Here is a 23,099-nt window from a genome sequence, read left to right on the forward strand (position 1 = left end):
CTGTAACCTGACATTTACATGAAAATCTTGAGTTGGAGGCCCATGAATCTGTATTTTAATAAATTATCTGGAAAATAATAATGCCTAGCCTAACATTTTGCAGCTGATTGTCAAATGCCACTAAGTGTCCTAAAGGCTTTATTATATAAGCCAATTTATTTGGTTGACCCAATTATTTTCTTATTTCTTAAATTTAATCTTCAAGAAATCCAATGAGGTATTATTATTTCCATTTTATATATAGAGAAAAAAGCTGATGCATAGAGATGAAGTTATCCAAATTTATTCTAGAAAGTGTCCAAGCTGATTCAAACTAAAGCAGATGGAATCTAGAACTTTCATCTCCGTCACTATATTGTACTTCGGTGATTTTGTTGCATGTTAAAGCCTGAAAAGCATTGTCTTAAGAAATAAATAGGCAGGGCCTTCTGACATAAGTAGTCTAAAGAGTGCTTTGATAAACACTGAAATCAATTTTAAAAATATTCCTTACTTTTGCTTCCAAACTCGTGTCCCCAGTCCTGACATTTCTGAATTCCATATCTGTACATTCAAATACATTTTCTACATGTCTCAGTTCAATTCTTTATGCCATAGAACAAATTCAGAAAATTCTCTGCTAAATTCTCTTTCTTCAGTGCTCCCTTCTGCCTTCCAGGCAGTTGAGCAGATCTGAAAAGGAGGCAGTCATCCTTAACTTTCTTTCCCTCATCATCAACCTTGCCCATGATTCCTACCATTTTCCTATTAACCCTCTAGCAAATTCAGCTCTCCTCTTCCGTAGTCCATGTCATCTTCATCGTCATTATCATCATCAACATCATCACCTCATCATCACCACCATCGTCGTCATCATCATCATCACCACCATCATTATCATCGTATCACCACCATAGTCACCATCACTGTTGTCACCATCATCACCATCAGCAGCAGCAGCATCACCATCACTGTCATCATCACCATCATTGTCACTGTCATCAACATCATCACCATCAGCAGCAGTATCACCATCATCATCTTTGTCATCACCATCATCCTCCCCAGACTTCTGCAATTGCTTTGCATCTTGTCTCCCACTTGTCCCCTCGAAGCCATTCTTTACATTGTGGCAAGAATGATCTTAAAACATGGTGACTAAAGTCCTAGATGCTTGTCATTTCCCAACTAATCCTGCATGTGCCATTCTTCCTATCTCCCTGGCCTCAAATCAGACCACTCTCCCGCAACATTTACAGTCCGGGCATGTTGGCTTTCCCTTGGTTCTTCCAGCTCCCCACATTCCTTCCTTTGGCTTTCCATTTTCACATAGGTCACTCTGCCTGGGAGGAGTATAAATTTTGAATAATTCCAGTCCTCAGCTGTCTCATCTACAAAATGGGAATAACATAACTTTAGATCATAGTTGTTAAAACTATGAAATACAAGTGTTATATAATCAGTAAGTTTTAATTTCCCTAAATATGTTCATTTTAAAATATCTTCTAATAATCACTATATCAAAACATATTGAATAATATATTCCTTCCCAACATTTCACCAGTTGTAATTTCATGGAATCTCAATGTTAGATATGTCCTTTAAAGAAACTGTTTATAAATTTCAGAAATTTATTAAAATTATCACAGATCTTGCGTGAAGCATTTTTCTTACAATTTTTAATTGCTATCTAGTTAACAATATCCTTCAGAATATTTCATCTTTCTAAGGATGTAGGTGTTGGATAAGTATAATTTTCAAAATTACTACTTTGTTCTATAACCCATCAATGAGTTAGTAAAAATAATTAATGGAGTTTTCACATTTTTCTGGGACCTGACGGGGGAAAAAAAGAAGATTACAAATAAATGAGCAAGTAAAGGAGCATTAATTAACATCTAATTTGTAATAGCAGAGTTCAGTGCTCAATAATTTGAAAATTAATTGAACTTTTATGTTCATCTATAAGGTAAAAACATAGCCAAGTTCTTGTTGAGAAAAGATTAATATTACCCTAGTAAAAACCCTCAAGACTAATTTGTTGAAGAAATAAATGTATATGGTATAAGGGTTATCAGTAGTAGAATCCAGCAAGAAGAATGTTATAGTATCATGTGTGTGAAATATAGAAGTGGAGAGTGACAGACAGATAAACAGAAGAGAAAGAGAGAGAAAAGGGAGAAATTATTAGTAAATGCTGGAAAATGAATAATAGGGAATTAAGGAGACACATGACATGTTTGTATCCATCTTGCAACTTCTTTATAACATTTGCAGAATCTAGATGCCGAGAACTCTTTTAACCTTTTCATAAGTATAAAATTATTATATAAATTGTAAAAATTGCATTTTGTCCCTGGAGCACTTCCATCCATGTCCCAATTTTCTCTACTGCTGTCCATATTGTTTAATACACAGTTGGCCGTTGAACAACAGGGATGTTAGGAGCGTCAATTTCCCACACAGTTAAAAATCCACCTATAAATTTTGACTATCCCAAAACTTAATTATTAATAGCCTACTGTTAACTAGAAGCCTTACCAATAATATAAAATGTCAACACATATTTTTATGATATATTATATTCTTACAATAAAGTAAAATAGAGAAGAGAAATGAAAATGTTATTAAGAAAATCATAAGGAAGAGAAAACACATTTACACTACTGTATTGTATTTATTTAAAAAATACATTTTAAGTGGACCCTCACAGTTCAAACAAACCCGTGTTGTTCAAGGGTCATACATATTATATGACGTTTTAATTTATGATTATCTGTTTCCCTTACTAGAATGGGAGTTTTTCATTTTATTGGCAGCTTTACCCCGTGCATCTTGAACAAAGTTTCAATGTAACAAAGCTCAAAAACATATCTGATTGAAGGAATGCTTGAATGAATGAACGAATGAATAAGTAAACAAATGCATAATACAGTGGTACTGAGGATCAGCATTACATACTTACATTATACACACATGTGAGGCACTTAGCACAGTGTCTTATGTGCTTGATAAATATGTTTTTACTGAGTCGTTCAGGAGGGTTAGATTTCTTGCTGTGCAGAGGTAAGAGATTAGGCTGAAGCCAGGGACAAGGGCTCCATCTGGGAGGGACACATGCTCATAATCATAGAAGGAAATTTCTACTTTATTCCAGAGAAAGTGAGGAGTGGTTTATTCAGAATTGTTTACATGAATTTCTTTGTTATGGTTTGAATTGTGTCCCACAAAATTCATGTGTGGACATCTTAATCTTTCGTACCTCCAAATGTGACCTTATTCTAGTGATAGGGTCTTTACTGAGGTAATGTTAAAATGAGTCTTAGGGTGGCTATAATCCAGTGTGACTGACATTATTGTAAAACAGAATATTTGGAAACAGACTTATATAACAGAAAGAATGTCATGTGAACACGGGGAGGGCTGTCTCCATGCCAAAGAGAGAGATCTAGAATGGGTTCTCCCTCACAGCCCTCAGATGGATCCAATCCTGCCAACACCTTGATTTCAGACCTTAGCCTCCAGTTTGAGAGGCTCCATTTTTAGCTCCATTTGAGGCATAAATGAGAGGCATGCTTCCCTAAAGCAGGGCAAGTCACTTAACCCTTCTGAGCTCCAGCTTTTTCACCTGTAAGTTGGAGATAATGCCTGATAAACAAACCTCATGACTCTACACCAAAGAGAACATGTGAAAACATATAAGAGAAATTGAGAATAAATAGAAAGGAATATGAAGAATCAGGCACATAAGGCATGATCTGTGCCTTCTAAATGCATAAGAGTTCTTTTATTCATTAGAGCTTCTTAGAATAGTCATGACAAATAACTCTCTTACCTGAAGGAAAATACTGTCAATAGCAATTCACCCACCCTTTTCCTAAGAAGAATTTCCCCAAATGGGAAATTCTCCAGTTGTGAATGGAAATATCAATGAAATGTGATATGGACAAAGAATGATATTTCTATGGTCAACATGGCATTTTTCTCCCTAAGAACCAATAAATGTGAAAAAGTCTGCCCTGAAAAATAACCATCAGTAAAAGTGGGGCCAACCACTTATCCTACTCATGGAGGGACACAAATGATTGAAGGGCTGAAAGGGTGAAGGAAATTGCCCCAAGGAGACAGAATCCTTGAGAACATCCTACTGACCCTTGAAAGTCTGAGACTTAGTGAATTTTGTTGTTTCACATATGTGAATGAGCATGGTGATGGTGTTTACAGCCTGAGGTAGCACAAAGAAACCAGTACTTAACCTCCATTTTTAAATTAAACAAATGGGAAACTGTGCTTTCCAAATCTATTAGTACCTTACAATTAAGTCCTTAACAGAGGTTCAATAGTTGAATACCCTATCTTTTAAGGAAAAGAAATTGCAGACAGTTCACTTTTAGGTTAAGTGTTGTTAGCCTTTCACCTAAATTGTGAGTTCCTGAGAATGGAGTACTCTTAAAGAGAGTCTTTGTTTTTAGGTGTCAGTCTGGTGTAGGATGAAGCAAGGCCACATCAGCAAGCAAAGATCTGGGCTGCAAAATTGTCACAAAACAGTGAACGTCATGTCCAGAATTGTGCTTTGTTTTGATATGCACCCTCAAAGACCATAAATAGGAGTGCTTCTTAATATTCTTTTGGCTAAATTAAGGGCACCTGGGTGGCTCAGTCAGTTGAGTGCCCAACTCTTGATTATGACTCAGGTCATGATGTTACGGTTGGTGAGATAAAGCCCCATGTAGGCCTCCACACTGTAAGTGTGGAGCCTGCTTGGGATTTTTTTCTCCCTCTCTCTCTGCTTGCTCACTCTTGATCTCTCTCAAATATAAATAAATAAACATTTTAAAATAAGTTCTTTTCATTAATAAGATATCAGACACATATATGTGAATTAACAGGAAATGTTAGAATGCAAAGAGGAAAGGCAAAATGTAAGAAAGAGGGAATTAGTGTTTTTCACTCCAAGTCTTAGCAGTCAATGTCCTTATGTCTGAAACCTCCCCTTCACATTCATGAGTCTTTCCTTACTTCTTTCCCTCCAATCATCATTCCATTAACACATATTCTCAAGAAAGAATCTGAAACTCATGCGCAGAAAGGGGTAATTGACTGATGAGCCAACTTAGTGGCCATCTTAGAATCTTAACAGGAATTCGTAGCTGAATTAAACTAGACAGTTTTGACTGTTACAACCCACAGATGGGAAGAGATGCATGAGAATTATCTATACTGCATAGAGTCCAGGGAGACTGTTAAATATCCTACAATTCACAAGGCAGAACCCCCCTCCCAAATAAAAAGAATTATTTCAGTGCAAATGTTAATGGTGATAAAGTTGATGAGGTTGAGAAATCCTAGTCTAGGGTAAGAAAGCCTAAGAAGTGTAATTCTCAGCATATCTGGCAGTGAAGAGAAGAAGAAAGAATATTTGTTGGGAAGAAATCAAACCTCATCTTTACCAGGCATCACAGTGTATAATGAATGGCAGTGACATCTCCTAGAGAGGCAGTCTAGGTGAGCAGTAGAATACAATCAGATCTACCTTCAGAAGGGAGGTTCAGCATGGCAGCACAATGGCTGGGCCTTCTGTGGGCACCAAAGCTTGATTTCATAGTGTGGTATTGGTGTTCCTTCCAATATTGGGGCCCTTGGCTTTGGAGTCACATCTGTTTCTCTTAATTTTGCAATTTACAGAGAGCAAATCTCAGTTCTCATCTCCACACTGCCCACTGCTTGTCCTTCCAGGTGGTTTAAATAAGGCTCACATACGTCTTTAAGCCCATGCTGTCTCATAAGTAGAATGGGAATAAACCACAACAATAAAAGTAATTCAGTGAATGGGTTTCTGTAAAGCCTGAGACTTACCTGGGACAGAGAAAGTAGGAGTTGCATCTCACTTTTAGCATTTACTACCAATTTCATTGTTTTTAAGATTTTAATTTCAGCATAGTTAACATATAGTGTTATATTAGTTTTAGGTGTGAAACATAGTGATTTAACAGTTTCATATATTACTCAGAGCTCCTCAAGATAAGTGTTTTCCTAATCTCCTTCACCTTTTTCACCCATCACTCCCCTGAACTTCCCCCTGGTAACTTTATTCTTTATAGTTAAGCTATTTTTTGGTTCCTCTATGTTTTTCTTTGTTTTTTTTTTCCCTTACATTCCACATGAGTGAAACCATATGATATCCATCTTTTTCTGACTTGTTTATTTCACTTAGCATTATTCTCTTTAGATCCATTCATGTTGTTCAAATGGCAAGATTTCATTTTTTTATAGCTGACATATATATGTATATATAAACTTATATAAATATATATATAACTTATATTATAAGTATAAATAAATAAGCACATATATATATATATATATATATATATATATATATATATATATAATTTTCTTTATCAATTCATCTATCCATGGACACTTGGGCTGCTTCCATAGTTTGACTATTGGAAATAATGCTGCAATAAACATAGGAGTGCATATATCCCTTTGAATTAGTGTTTTAATATTCTTTGGGAAAATACTCAGTAGTGCAATCAGTAGATAGTAGGGTTTTTAAATTTTTTGAGGAACCTCCCTTACTGTTCTCCTCAGTGGCTGAACTAGTTTGCAGTCCCACCAACAGTCCAAGAGTTCCTTTTCCTCTACAGCCTTGTCAATACTTGTTGTTTCTTGTGTTTTATTTTAGCCATTCTGATAGGGTAAGGTGATGTCTCATGATAGTTTTAATTTGCATTTCCTTGATGATGAGTGATGTTGAGCATCTTTTCATGGTCTTTTGGCCATCTATACATCTTCTTTGGAGAAATGTCTGTTCATGTCTTTTGCCCATTTGTAATTGGATTCTTTTTTTTTTTCTGTGTTGAGTTGTATAACTTATTTATATGTTTTGGATACTAACCCTTTATCACATATGTTATTTGCAAATATCTTCTCCCATTCAGTAGGTTGTCTTTTAGTTTTGTTGTTTATTTCTTTTGCTGTGCCGAAGCTCTTTATTTTGATGTAGTCCCAATACTTTGTTTTTGCTTTTGTTTCCTTTGTCTCAGGAAACATCTAGAAGGATGTTGCTATGACCTACATGATTCTGAGGTAATTGTGCAACCCTTAATGTTCTCATTTGTGAGATGGATCTCACTTATGTCAATAGGACATTTTGAAGATTTAATGGGAAAAGGAAGAAAATCATGAGCTCTAATCTGTCACATTTTAAGTGTCTAATAAATTATATTGCTGTTGGGATCATTGTTTTTTATCATTGATAATCTTTTCTATTAATTTTCTTTCATTAGTTTATTGCTAGTTTGGTTTATTTGTTCATTCATTTATTCATTTGACTAACATCTGGTAAGATCTTACCATAGTCTGGGTATGATAGAGACAAATCCTTCAAAATGCTTCTTTCTTTGCCAAAAACACTTTGTGAAGCTAATGCTCTAAACCTGGGAGAGGCAGACAGAGGTGGCCAATGTGGCGATGAATGAAAGTAACCTGTGCCTGCATGTCATCTACTCCCAGAGAACACATGGAACCATCTTGATCCACATTGGCTTTCTCTTAGCTCTTTTCGTCTTTTCACCTTTGTTGTTCCTTCTGGGGCTTAATTCAGCATAATGTGATATTCTTTATTGCAAAAATACTTCCCCAAGCTAACTCAAGTAAACAATCTTATTAAACCTGATTTATGCATAAGGAAATAGCTAGAGAAAGGAAAAAAAAATGAGAGAGAGAGAGAATCTGACACTGTGCCTTAGGACAACTAAAGTTGATTCCTCTGGTGACCACTCCCCCCCAACCACTTCTACTTTTATTCCTAATAAAAATTATTTGATAGATATTTAAATTTTATTGCTATGTAAGCAACAGGCAGCAACAGTAACATTCAACAATACACATTATTTCTCATGGTGTGGATCAGACGCTGGCTGTTGAGTCTGCTGCCCCCCTACTTCATGCTGCAGTCTGTAGTGCATAGTTGGGGGTGGAGGGCAGTTCTGACTGACATGAGTTCATTCTGGGGCCCAGAGTGAGGAGGCAGGAAACTCATAGAAAACTCTCCTGAGATGCTAGGAATGCAATAAGGAAAATGGAAACACACCAGGGCTTTTAAGGTCTAGACTTAGAAATGGAGCCTGTTACCTATTCCCATGTTCCAGTGACCAAACAGATCACAAGGCCAAGCATAAAGGCAAATAGAAGAAAAGTATGCTCCACATTTTCTTAAAGACTAGAAGCATGCACCTGAAAAAAAAATCAAGAAATGTATAAAGAATAAGGACTAATAAAATGATCTTGCATATAACCTATGGTCTGCGATGTCCTGAGAAATAATTTTAGGTCCAACTGATGTAACCCAACATGTCAGCCCTGGCCACTACCAATTTGTTTCATTTGATCAATAGGAAATGTCAGGTTAGTTGAAAGTTTTTCAAAGAAATGCCTTCACCAAACGGTTCTAATCCAAAGAAATGGTCAAAGAATAATACCTTGTCTTGTTATTATGGCAGTTAAACATTCTTACTGAAAACATTATCTGTAAGGCTGACAATAGTCCTATTGCCTAACTCATAGGCTATATATAGAAAGTAAATAAGACCATGCATAAGCAATTCTTAGTAAAGGACTTGGCACATAAGTAACCAATAAATATTAGCCAACAATAACAATAATAAACAGAATACAAAGATTTATTCAACCTATGTTTTATAAGCACCTAATATGTGTATGACACAGTGATAGATTGTGCCAGAAAGAACAAACCTTTGCTTCCAAAAACCATGTACCAAAATTAGAAGGTGAGGTTAGGAAGCCCTAATCTGTCATCAGTTCTTAATGGTATGCTTTCTAACCCAATATATGCCCTCTTCCCCCCTCCCTTTATAATAATTTCAGTGGTCCAATCACTGGTAATCAAAACAGCCCAAATTAGCAGAGAGAATATGCTGACCTTACTACTGAAGGGATTGGCAGAGGCAGGATCAATAGCACTAAATGCAGTGAGTCAGGTAAGATGTCACAGAGAAGGTGGCATGTGAAGTGCAGTAGGACTGTCACAGACAGGTATCAGTGGAGGTGTTCCAGGCAGAAACAAACACGCTAGAGAAGAAGAAGAGATGCCCTCACGACAGGGAGGGTACTTAGGCTGGAGCACAGGAGAGGAGTCTGACTCTTCCCTCCCACGGATGTTTAAATGATTGTTTCCTATCTTACTGGTGTCAGTTTGGGTTTCATCTACCCAGTGTGGCCTCGACTGATCACCCTGCCTAGGGACCCCAGTGAAACTGTACCATATTTTTGTTTTCCAGATTTAATAGCATTGATAGTTTCTGAAATTCTCTTTTTTGTCAGTGTGTTTACAGCCTACCTCTACCTTGGAGTACAAGTTATCTAAGCATAACTGTTTCTCTTGCCCTTTCTAGATTTCTTGTGATCATAATGAAGTTCATGGTAAAGCCTATTGACATAACAGATAAAGAGCTGAGGAAGAGTAGAAAGTAAAGCTGGAGTAAAAAGTCAGAGGCTGTGCAGTATCAGAAACATGAACTATTAAAAAAATAACTGGTAAGATGAACTTCATTAAAATGAAAAATGCTCTATAGAAGACATGTCAGAGAATGAGAATGGGAGTAAATATTTGCAAAAGACATTTATGATAAAGAACTGGTACCCAAGATACAATGAACCCTTTAAACTCAACAATAAGAAAACTGATTGAAAAACAGGCAAAAGGTCTTAACAGATATCTCATCAAAGAAGATTACAGATGGCAAATAAGCATATGAAAAGATGCTCCACATTGTATGGCATTAGACAAATTAAGATTAAAACAGTACTACACATCTATTAAAATGGCCAAAATCCAGAACACCAACATCACCAAATGCTGACAAGAATGTGGAGCACCGGGAACTCTCATTCATTGCTGGTGGGAATACAAAATGATGCAACTACCTTGGAAGAAAGATTAGCAGTTTCTCACAAAACTAAACATACTCTTACCATACAATTCAGCAATCATACTCTTTGGTATTTACCCAAAAGAGGTGAAAGATTATGTCTACACAAAAACCTGCACATGGATATTTCTTTATAGCAGTTTTATTCATAATTACCTAAACTTGGAAGCAACCAAGATGTCCTTCAGTAGGCGAATGGGCGAATAAACCATTGTATATCCATATAATGGAATATTATTCAGTGCTAATAGAAATGAGCTATCAACCTGAAAATATATGGAGGACACTTTTATACAAGTTGCTAAGCAAAAGAGGCCAATATGAAAAGACTACACACTGTATAATTCCAGCAGTATGACATTTTGGAAAAGGCAAAGCTATGGAGGACAGTAAAAAAGATCTGTGGTTCTCAGAAGTTGGGGGGGAAAAGGGAGGAATTGGTAGAGCACAGAGGATTTGTGGACAGAGAAACTACTCTATATGATGCTATAATGGTGAGTGTGTGTGATACACACATATTAAAACCCATAAGAATATATAACACCAAGAGTGAACCCTAATATAAATTAAGGACTTTGGGTGATAATGAGGTATCAATGTAGATTCATCACTTGTAACAAATGTGGGATGTTAATAGTGGGATCAGCTGTGCTTTTGTGGGGGTAGGGAAGATGCGGGAACTCTATACGTTTTGCCTAATATTGCTGTAAACCAAAAACTATTCTAAAAGAAGGGGGGGGGGAAACCTTAGAGAATACAGGATCTAGACTTTGACTAAAGTCTTTCCTCTGAATAGAGAATGAGGATCTGGGGTTTTTGAGAAGGTGAGTATAATTTTCAGAGCTCTGCTTTTGGCTGGTTTGTATGTATTCAAGAAGCAGAGGCTAGGCATGAACAGAGGGTCATGAGAGCAGTAAGGTCACTGTAAGCACGTGAACAAAGAAGGCAAGTTTGTCTATCATAGGGAATGATCTATGTGAGCCTAACTCTTACCCTTTATGAGATGTCCAAACTGAAGAAAACATCAACTGATTTTCCTGTCTCTCAGGACAGGCTGCTCTGGAAAAGACTTATTTCTTCAGACATAAGTTTTGAAACTAGAAATTACTACCTTCCACATGAATCTAAAATGGTTCTTTTCAGGGTGCCTGGGTGGCTCAGTTGGTTAAGTATCCGGCTTCGGCTCAGGTCAGATCTCACGTTCGTGTGTTCGAGCCCCGCGTCAGGCTCTGTGCTGACAGCTCAGAGCCTGGAACTTGCTTCAGATTCTGTGTCTCCTTCTCTCTCTCTCTGCCCCTTCCCCTCTCATGCTCTGTCCCTCTCTGTATCAAAAATAAATAAAACATCAAAAAAAAAGTTTTAAAATGGTTCTTTTCCTCCAGGTAATAAAGCCCATTTCTATACCAACAGGTTTTTTTCTTTTAACCAATCATGTTACTCACTCTTGTTTCTCATGCTTTTATAGTTGATTGAGTGCATTTTTCTGTATTTTGATTTTTTGAAGGTTTTGGAGATTTAGCTAAGTTGACAGGTGTTGTATTAGCATCATTATTTCCACTATCTTCTAGCTTATCATTTTGTGACTATATCATAATTTACTTATCACTTTTTCTGTTGAGGATTATTTAAGATGTTTTCAACTTTTTTCCCAATCACATACAAGTATTTAATGAACAGTCAAGCATACATCATCTTTTGCATATATGACAATTTCTTCAAGGAACATACAAAAGTTTCTGGATTAGAAAGTGTGTACAAGGTCACCTGGGTGGCTCAGTCGGTTGAGATTCCAACTTTGGCTAAGGTCATGATCTCACAGTTCATAAGTTCGAGCCCCACATTGGGCTCGCTGCTGTCAGCCTGTCAGCGCAGAGCCAGCTTCAGATCCTCTGTCCTCCTCTCTCTGCCCCTCCCCAGCCTGTGCTCTCCCCAAAATAAATAAATAAATAAATAAATAAATAAATAAATAAATAAATATAAAAGTATGTATATAAAACAATTTATTTAATATTGTCATTTGCCCCCTGAAAGAATGTACCAGCTCTCACTGCATGGAATTTTGAAATTTGTCATATCTGTGTTTAGCCCTTTGGTGTTATTTGACTGTAGATTTATGTAAGTGTTAGGGGGGCAGAATAATAGTTTTCTATTGTTTTAATCTGCTTTCCCTGATAACACGTCAGATTGAGCGCTTTCTCATGTACTTATTGGCTGTTTGTCTTTTATCTTTTGTGAGTGACATTTCATATATTTTGCCCATTTTTTCATTGGGTTGTTTATCTTTTTCTCATTTTGATTTGTAGAAGCTCTCTATAAATTCTGGATACTTAGCTTTTGTCAGTTTTATGCATTGCAAATATCTTCTCAAAACCTGTTCCTTGTCTTTTTACCTTGTTTATGATGTCTTTAGATGAACAGATGTTCTTTATTGAACGGATTCAAACTTATCTATTTTTTTCCTTTATGGTTAGTCCTTTTTTATGTTGCTTAGAAAGGAAAATCTTTGCAAGCCTAAGATTGTAAATATAATGTTTCACATTTGATTATAAATGTTTAAAAGTTTTACTTTGTGCAGTTGGTCTTTTGTCCAACAGAATTTAATTTTGCACTATCTTAACTTTACTCCTCTTCTTATACACCCTCCATGAAAGTACCCTCCTTTATTGCCTCAATAAATCTTGATTTGTTATAAGACAGCTTAATTCCCACTTTGCTTATGAAGCCATCTCTGAGCTCTCAATCCTTTGCTGACTTCTCTCTCCCTGGACTGCTAAAACATCGGTCTCTGAAATTGTGATGATTTTTATCTGAATACTTGGAATGTAAATACATACCTGCAATGTCCAGACAGGTAACACTCAGACAAGTGAAATGGGTCAGAATGAACATAATTAGTGGGGAGGGTAGAGATTGTGATGTACAACAGAGCACATGACCTACTCATCGGTGAAGCTACCACACAGGTTTGGTCAATTATTGCCATGGAAACCATTGGCCCAGAGTTGTCAGATCTTCTGATTTTCATTTTAGAAAGAAATAAAAAATTTAGATTTTTACATAAAATCTTCTAAGTTTTGAAGTTGACAACTATTTGAAATGTTTAAATGAATAATATAGGGATCTGTGATATACAACCTAATGTGTTTGTCCACCTTATTGGCATGATCACCTTCTTTAAGCAGCCTTGATTTCCCCCCCTAATCACTTAATCATGGAATTAAATAATAAAGAATTTCATAATCACAATCAGATTCTAGGAACAGAATTTAGAGGGAAGTCTAGAATATGATCAGGATGCTTGCCCACTTACTGAACATGTTTCATCCCAGCCTGACCCACACCCTGAGAAAATGACAAACAGATAAGACCTCTTCCTGAGGGCACAGTTGTACCTCTACACTTGTGGATAAAACACAATCATCTCCAAGAACTTTTTGGTCACTGGACCAAATGCTAAGGAGAATAGTTTCATTCTCCTCAGAAAAAAGCAACAGAGGAGTACAGAGAAGTAGACAGAATGCCTTTGTCTTCCAGAGAAACCCATTCTACTTTGAAAGATGTTCTAGGCATGGCCGGTGGGTGTTTAATTTAATCTTGGTTCCTAAGCTTTAGTTTCTTCACCTAATCCAGCTCACATGCAGCCCATGGACTATTTTAAAGGTTCATTTCTCTGGTGAAATCAGTCTTAGAACAGGAATCAGAATATTAGTTTCAAGTCTGTGGGTGCCCCTGGGAGCTTGGTGTAAAGTATTTAGTCACTCTGATCTTCATTTTTCCCATATGCAAAGTAAGATGAGCCATAAGATCAACCCCAAGTTCAGCGTCAGCAGAGGCCATGGCACACAGTTGCCAAGAGCATGCTCACAAGTCTATCAGATGTGAATTTGACTTCAAAACATGTAACTCTATGGCTGGATGACCAAAAAAAAAGTTACACAGCTTCTCTGGGCAGTTATTTCAATGAGTGTAAAGTGTTTTTAAACATAATTCTTATTCATTTGATTGCTCTGAAGCTCAACTGAGATCATAGGGAACAGCTCTGTGATATGATTAACTGGTCAGTAGGTACAAGACAACTTGTACTATAAAAGGCGACAGAGATATTACTTCTTTTTAAAATATTTTGATGTTTATTTTTGAGAGAGAGAAAGAGAGAAAGAAAACAAGTAGGGGAGAGCAAAAGACAGGGAGACACAGAATCCAAAGCAGGCACCAGGCTCTGAGCTGTTAGCTCAGAGCCTGATGCGGGACTTGAATTCACAAATGGTAAGATCATGACCTGAGCTGATGTTGAAGTTGAACCGACTGAGCCACTCAGGCACCCTGATATTACTTCTTAATTATCATTATTACAGGATGTTTTGTTTCAAACCTGAGTTAAACATTCTTTACTTACTCCCCAAATTTTTAGGTTCCCATGAGAGGAACATTTTCAATAGCATCTCCTTTTCCAGAAAAATATGTATAATTCTCTCCTTGAAGACAATACTTTCAGTCCTGCCTTCTACACGACCTACCTGGGCAAGGGGTCAGGGAGTTTTCAGTGGAGTTTGGCAAAAGTATGTCCACCAAGAGGGAACAGATAACACCATAATGCCCCTCCAAAAACCTGTAGACACTCACACAAATAAAAAAAGCCCAAAACTTTTAAAGGGGATTCCCGCGTGTGTATTTGTCCTTACTTCTTTGTTTGCTGGTTGTCTATGTGTATCTCAGCAATTCATAATAGTCTTAATTTTTCAACAGCTTTCTTGAGCTATAATTCACAAACCATTTTGTGGTTCTGTGACTCTGCTTCTTCTTTTTGAGTATCGCTAATGGTCTTGCTGTATGTTTGGGGCTAACTTGGTACATGTGGGCTTTTGAATCCATCCAAATAAGGATGTGTTTGTTTATTGGTGTCTCTGTACCAATACCTAAGTCTGTGTGGGTCTGTATCTGTGGATCTCTTTCCTATGATATCTCTGTGTTTATGTGTATCTGAGTGTGTACACACCTAGGAGCCTATCCTGAGGTTCTAGGAATGAATCTGTGTGCCTGAATATGTATGTGTAGCTATGTGGCATAAGTTTCTAAACATGCTAGTGTTTCTCTCTCTGTGCTTGCTCTGTATTGTGTGTTTTGTGAATCCCTACCAGTTCTGAGCACTTGTATGTCACTTTTAGTTATAAATGACAAGGTCAGGCAACTGTAATTTTGCCTATCAATGTTGCTAAATTGTTCAAACAGGCATGGTGAAAAATAGGTGAATGATTTTAAATTCTGATTTTCTTTTCTTACACTGGGACCTATATCCTCCCCCTCAGGTTGATTTTGGGAGGATGCTGAATAGACAGTGATTGGTCTTCGGTGGCCCCAGTCATAAGAAATTGTAAGGGTCCTCAGGTAATTCTAATGTACAACACAGGGTCAGAATGTCTCCACCACTAAAGTGGCTAGGCTCTGCCATTCTTCTGGAAATCGGCGACCTCCTTTCCTTAAAGTTGACATTAATTATGTCACAATGGTGAAGGAGGTTAATTTGAGTACTTTATTGGTTGTGAAAAAGAATTTATCCTCCCTTTGCCTGTGGAGGAGGGGAGTGTCCCAGGAGACCAGAGCCTGAGCGCTAACAGCTCCTCACAGCTGAGGAAGAGCTCCCCGCGCCCCCCCTTCCCAGCCCAATCCTCCTCCTGTTCCAGCAGACATGGGGCTCCTTTTATGAGTACATCTGTCTAATTAGGCAGATGTAGTGCTGCCTTAATTTCCATATAAATCCTTCAGACCCACAGTGGGTATTTGGCAAATCCAAAGAGAATTTACTAGTATCATAAACAAAATGTTTTATTTTTAAAAAACTGCATGTTTTGCAACATCCCTTTCATGGAGAAGCTCAGGAAAGAGAAAATTCAGGGTGGTGCAGAGCAAAGGCTTAAAGTTAGGAGGGAGGGAGAATCCAAGAACAAGGAATGAAAAGAATAAAATTTTTGATACTTGTACTCTGAGAGAGAGGGCCATACATGAGCCACAAAATAACGATGTAAAAATTAGGGGGGGAAGGGAAATGAGCCCTTACCTTCAAGTTACAGACCCCATTTACAGTACTAATAAGAACCCCTGGAGATTGATTACTGACTCTCTCCAAACCCATCACTCCCAACCACCCTCCAAGGAGAGCTTTCTCAGATCCTGAGAAGTTTAATTCTGACACTCATAGCAATGAATTCAGGAGGGTAGCAGACTTTCATTCACTGAGACCAGAGAAAGTTGGATTCCTAAATATCCTCACTGTCTACTATTACAACTAAACATTTACATGAAACACGGTAACTGCTCAATAAATATTTGAGAAATAAATAAATGACAGGTCTGGTTTTAACAACATAGTGGATCCAAATTGGTTACTGGAGGTCTCTCTCTAACAGAACGGAAGTGAAATAATCAGTGAAAAGGTTCTCTTAGGTCTCTAAATTGCTCACAAGGGAACTATTATGTGAAATAAAGTATTCCTTAAAAAACACAAAACTTTAAGAGGATAGAGGTAGAAGTAGAGAATATGAGTCAGTGTTTATTAGCATAATTTAATGATGCTTACAGATGTTTATAGAAGGAAAATAAAGTGGGAAAATACCTTAATACCACAATCCATCTGGAAATTTCAGTCATATTTTACACAGTACTTTATAGCTTCTAAATATAACTCAGTTAAAAGGGTTTGGGTTGGTAAAAATAATAGCTAACCTTTAGTGAATCACCTAAATGTACTAGCACCATGATTTACATAAAAGCTCTCATTTCATATTTTCATTTACCTCAGTAGGTTGGTTTGATACCACAATTTCACAAGTAAGACAAATTCAGCCTTGATAGGTTAAATTACTTGCCTAAGTTCACATGACTAGTAGGGGAGAATCCAGAATTCTCAAACTGGTCAACTGACTATAGAACTCATATGATTAACAACTACACTCTTTGACTTGACTTTCTTGATCACAGAAGTACCAGGTGCCAACCTTTCTGACAGCTACTGTATTGACCAAGTATTGAATATGATGGAGAAGCTTCTATGAGAACTACCTCAAATGCATATGATTCACATTTCTTAAATACTATACCTTATGACACTTAGATACATCACAAAGGTATATACTGTCCACAAGTTTGGGAATACCTTATTGTGGAAGGCATGAGATTGTTTGGCTTGGCCATTCTTTTTTTTTAATGTTTATTTATTTTTGCGAGAGAGAGCCAGAGTGTGAGTGGGGGAGGGGGCAGAGAGAGAGAGAGGAGAAGACACAGAATCGAAGACAGACTCCAGGCTCTGAGCTGTCAGCACAGGGCCTGACATGGGGCTCGAACACACAAACAGTGAGATCAGACCTGAGCTGCAGTTGGTGGCTTAACCAACTGAGCTATCCAGGTGCCCCAACTTGGCCATTCTTCAGGTAGGCAAGATGGCCATCCCACAGAATTTTATAGCTACCCCTGGGACTGTTAACTTTATTTTTGTTTTTTTATAGTTGAGGTCCCTGCTGCCCCAATACCTGAAGAAAAATTTCCAGGAACAGACTAGTCAGTGATAAGACTAGGAGAGAATTTAGTTCTGCCAACTCTCCAGCTACAGATCTTTGGATGATATCAGATGTTTACTCTTTTTCTTGAAATATTGAAGAGATAGAAAGGATGGAAAGACAGAATTTGTTGACCTGAGTGATCTCTGACAACACTAAAATAGCCCTAGAAGGTTTCTAGACATTGATCCAAAATAAATTCTTAAAAAAAATTTTTAATGTTTATTTTATTTTTGAGGGAGAGAGAGAGAAGGGGGGGGAGAGAAAGAGAGAGAGAGAGAGAGAGAGAGAGAGAGAGAGAGAGAGAGAGAGAGAGAATGAATGAGTAGGGGAGGGGAAGAGAGTGAGGGAGACACAGAATCCAAAGTAGGCTCCAGGCTCTGAGCTGTCAGCCTAGAGCTCAATGTGGGGCTTGAATCCACAAACCATGAAATCATGACCAAACCACAGTCAGATGCTCAACCAACTGAGCTACCCAGGCATCCCCCAAATAAATTCCTAATAGGATTAGTCTTTTTCTCAAATGGGAACCAAGAACTCTTTCCTCTTCTCCAGACCTTAGCATTTATAACATGGGGGAAATAGTTACAAGTATTATGCAGTCTTATTCCTTAGACTGAATCCCTTGGAGTAGCCCCTGCCATTATTTTGGCCTCTATACAGAGTGATAGAGTCTGGAATATGGGGAAGTGCATTTATCCTTATACTCAAACAACATTGTATCTGTCCGCATCACAGTAAGAAAAGCCAAAACAAAAGACAAACAAACAAGAAGTTTTTCTAATTGTGGTTTCTCTAAAGCTTCCCCAAAATAACCAAAATTTTAGGATTTTCATGCAGAATTATGCAGTCTTTCAAATCAGGCTATCATTAGGAATTAGTACAGCAATTTTCTAAATTGATCCTACTTTCCATTAGACACAGCTTTTGTCCGACCAGTAGTCTGTTATCTCATTCACAACAGTCCCTGTCCTCAACACCACGTGCAGCTGCTTCATTTTAACATGAAATGAGTTGCAATTTGTTGATGAGAAATCTCCCTTAGAAAGAAAGAAAACAAAAAGGATCTTAAGACAATTGAGATGAAGAGACAGCAAATTCTAGGTTAAAACTTGGCATGTTTTAGAAGGTGCTAATCTAAGTGGCCATTAGATAAATGATATCAATATCTTGTTCCTGAGGGGGAAAGGTAAAGAGCAGAGGGAAGGTGAACAAAGGGAGCATCAGAAAGGGGGAAACGATCCTAAAAAAATTCTTCTACTCTGATTTTAGAACTTTGATATACAACTCATTTCTACGTATTCTTTTATCCCCAAGTCCACAGTCAGGATTCAAAGAGGCTAAAAGTTCTTTTATTCCAAATATTACTCATTAATTGTCTCTGATACATTCAGACCACATAGTTCAGCCTGTGATTAAATAGCACCTTATCCATTCCTTAAATGTTCTTATGATGCTTCTTCATGAACGAAATTTCAGTGGGACTCCCGACTATTTCAACAAGCATGAAACATTGTCATTTTTACCAGAATTATTTGAAAACTAAAGCAGCAAAATATCATTTTATAACAAGTGAATTAGCAAAGAATGTTTCTCAATGATGATATCCAATGCAGATTTATAACTTTTCTTGATCCTATCAGGGATAAGATTGCAAGGTGATTAATTGGATATCTATACCTACATATAATTTTGAGTCTTGCATAGAAATCCTTAGCTCCAAGGAACATCTAACTGGCTCCTAGAATCCCTGCTAGCCAAGCTGCACAGCTATTTGGATATAAAACTTAGCAGCAGCCAGAACAAAATAGGGAAAGAGAATGAAAGGCAAGCAGGCAGGCAGGAAGGAAGGAGGGAAAGAAGGAAGGAAGAGAGAAAGAAGGAAGAAAAAAAAAGACTACAATCAACAAAAACACTGAATAATGTAGTTGAACGATCCTATTTGAAATGGTCCAGGAAACTCAAAGCTTTAACCAATATTAATTGCCTTTTTAAAGTCTTTTAAATTATTATTATTAATTATAATTATTATTTTGCTGGTGCTTTTCCTTTATTTTATAAATATGGAAATAAGTAGTCTTTAAGTTAAAAATAATCTCCATATTAAACAATTTGTCCCACAATAGGCACAAAAAGTTTTAAAGAAATTAGCAGCTTTACCAATTGTCTCAGCACTGGTTTGGGTCACAGAATTCACAGATGGGCAGGACAATGGTATATGATCATCAATTAGTGAATGTGTCAGATATGCTGACTCTAATATATATTATATAATATATATTTCATTATGTAAAGTACATATATTTATATATATTTCATTATAAAAATTACAAGCCTAACATTTGTGCCTTTGAAGAACATAAGTAAATTTCTTAGCAGTCTTTGACCTGCTTATCCTTCACCCCAACACCCTCCAAACACAAAGGTGAAGAAAAATCAAATCAGGAGCTGTTTGAATGCTGTATATGTTAGAAAAAGTTATTAACTTTTTTGATCACAGTTCAAAACATTCAAAGAAAGATCACACTTACAATATAGTTTTTTTATTTAATTTTTAATTTTTTTATTTGAGAGAGAGAGAGTGTGTATGAGCAGGGAAGAGAGACAGAGGAAGAGGAAGAGAAAGAATCTTAAGCAGGCTGCATGATCAGAGCAGAGCCCAACATGGAGCTAGATCCCCATGACTCTGGGATCATGACTTGAGCCAACATCAAGAGTCAGGTGCTCAACCATTTGAGTCACCTAGGTACCCTGAGCACTTACAATATGAAGAAAGAGGTTGGATAAAGAAAACAATGTAGAGTTGCTTATATCAGGGAATACAAATAAATACATATATTAAAATTTTTAAGCTTCCTAAGATAGTGATGTCTACTGTGAAGACACTCATAGTTGGGACAGTAGCCATCAAGAAACCATTGTCCCCCATCCTGCTCTGCTACCTTCATCTTATTAGTCTCATCTCACCTTCACAGGATGTACACAAGAAGTCTAAACACATTTCATGCAAACAAAAGGAAAGGTCTGGTACCTGAGAATTTTCTCCAATTACGATGCTTGACCTTTACTAACAGTGCTCTCATTTTATGTATTTGACTGAGTCCCTAGCTGCAAGGGAAGCTGTGAAAGGGGCAGCACACTTATTACACTTAACACTGCATTCCTACTCCCACCCCAGAAAAAAGTAACATTGTTTTCGGGAAGAAGCACTAATACTAGGTAGAAGGACTAAAGGGGTAAAGGTAGGGGTAACATCGAAGAGCACTAAGCAAGGCTATTTATTTTGGCTCAATGCCCTGATTCATCTGCAACTCTGACAGAAACACCAAGCTGCAAAATATAAAGTCATGTAATATGCCTTCATAATATTACCCTTTAAAGCTTTCATGTGTGCCCTATCCTACTTATTAGATTGAAACAACCAATATGAATATAAGGCATCTAAATCAGCTTTCCTAAATGTCCTCTACTGAAGATTAGTCCTGAAATAAGGCCCAGGAGAAAAATGTTCTTGTTGTCAAACACATTGGACTGTCTTAATGTGCAGTCATATATTAAAGCCTCTGTAATTCCTAAAGTTAAATATGCTTAACATAATGTTTCCCAAATGACAAAACATACTTTTTGTGATGTATATAACCATTCTGCAGAATTAATTTGGGTGGTATTGATAAATCTTCTCTCATAAGCCTGGAAGGCTAATCCTTGCTTTCTGCAGAGGAACATTTTCTATAGAGGATTTCCCAGTATATCCACTGACACTTTAGTTCATTGTTAACAGTGCTGCTTGTCAAAATTGTTTGTGTTTATCCTTATTTTTTTTTTTTAGTTCAAGCCATTGGATCAGGTTGGAATGAGTAGGCAATCTTATTCTTCTTTAGTTAACAAGTCTTTGACAGAATGCAATAGGTTTTACTGAGTAAACTAAAATTTAAAAATATGACATTTTGAATTATATTATGGGAAAATAAATATAATGTGAGAGATTTAGAGATTCTGAAAAACGTAGAAACAGACAATATCTTCTGTGATTACTCAAATAAAAATACCATTTAACTCACTTTAAATGTGACCCTTTTTAGAGCCCATATCTGTTTCAAGAAAAGAAAGAGAAAAGCCATGGACTTAGAAGATGACTGATATTTAATTTCATGCCTTTATTCCACCTCCATACCCCTCCAGCCCTTACTGTCTACTGTCTTAGAGTTGTAAAACCCCAACTAAGGCAGAGACTAAAAGTAAACATGGGCTATAACTTAGGGTTCAATAATATTGATCCCTCTTCTCATAATTTGACATGTTAGTGGAAATAAAATGTGTTCTCTTCTGAATATTCTAAGTCCACATTTCAAGTGATGGGGTGAGGAGTAATGCAATAGTTTTCTGGTACACATGTTGGGGCAGTTACATCAAACCAGTTAGGTTCAGACACAAAAATTGGAAAATGTTAAGAACGGAACACAACCACCACAGAAATCCCTTTTTCCTTCAAATACTCTTTAGAAGGGTGCTTGAGTGGCTCAGTCAGTTAAGGGTCTGACTTCTGCTCAGGTCATGGTCTTGCAGTTCTTGAGTTCAAATCCTGTGTCGGTCTCTGAGCTGACAGTTCAGAGCCTGAAGCCTGCTTTGGATTCTGCATCTCCCCCTCTCTGCCCCTGCCTCTCACATTCTCCCCCTCCACCCCAAAAAAATAAATAAACATTAAAAAAAAAATTTTAAAGCATGGTTTTAAAGTCTGATGAGTTATCTACAAGCATTAAGTTTCTCCCTTTTGCACTGATGTAACCAAAACTCTTCACCCTGCCTAGTAAATTTTTCCCTACAAATATTAAACTTAAACCCACTGGCTGTGAGGAAAGTCAAGATCCTGAGACCCAGCAGCATTTTACTATGAATTCTGACTGCAAAAACACAGCCATATCAGAGCTTTTGAGTCTAGATGTCTATATGAAAAGATACACACACAGGGTTGCCTGGGTGGCTCAGTCAGTTACGAGTCTGACTTCAGCTCAGGTCATGATCTTGTGGATTGTGAGTTTGAGCCCTGGATTGAGCTCTGGTGACAGCTCAGAGACTGAAGCCTGTTTCAGATTCTGTGTCTCTGTTGCTCTCTGCCCCTCCCCCACTCATACTCAGTCTCTCTCTCTCTTAAAAATAAATAAAAACATTAAAAAATTAAAATGCACACACAGAGAGAAATGCTTTGCTTGCTTTCCCTCTTTTCCCTCAGATAAGATGTCACTTTCAGCCCCACACTAGATGACACAGGTTACATGGAGAGCACACACAAGGATGAAAACCTTGGTGCCTGGGAGAGATCCAGTGAATTCATGTCAAAAGGGGAAATTCCGCAGAGAATTTAATGTAATGCCCATCTCGAAGTGGTCAACCTTCCTGTCCAGTTCCATCCCACCAGAATGTCCACATCAGTCAGATCCTTTTAAACTTATCAAATGGAGCCCTGGAGTTTCAATATCTTAGAATCACCTCCATATTCTAGGTCTTTCACATCTATCTCCTCCATAATGCTTCCCTGGCACTCACAGCTCTTGCCTCAGGGAAGTTAAGGAAGTTATCCAAGGATGCCTCATTAGTAAGTAGTAAAGCTCAG

This window comes from Suricata suricatta, chromosome 2 (assembly GCF_006229205.1).
Source record: "Suricata suricatta isolate VVHF042 chromosome 2, meerkat_22Aug2017_6uvM2_HiC, whole genome shotgun sequence".
Classification (NCBI taxonomy): Eukaryota; Metazoa; Chordata; class Mammalia; order Carnivora; family Herpestidae; genus Suricata; species Suricata suricatta.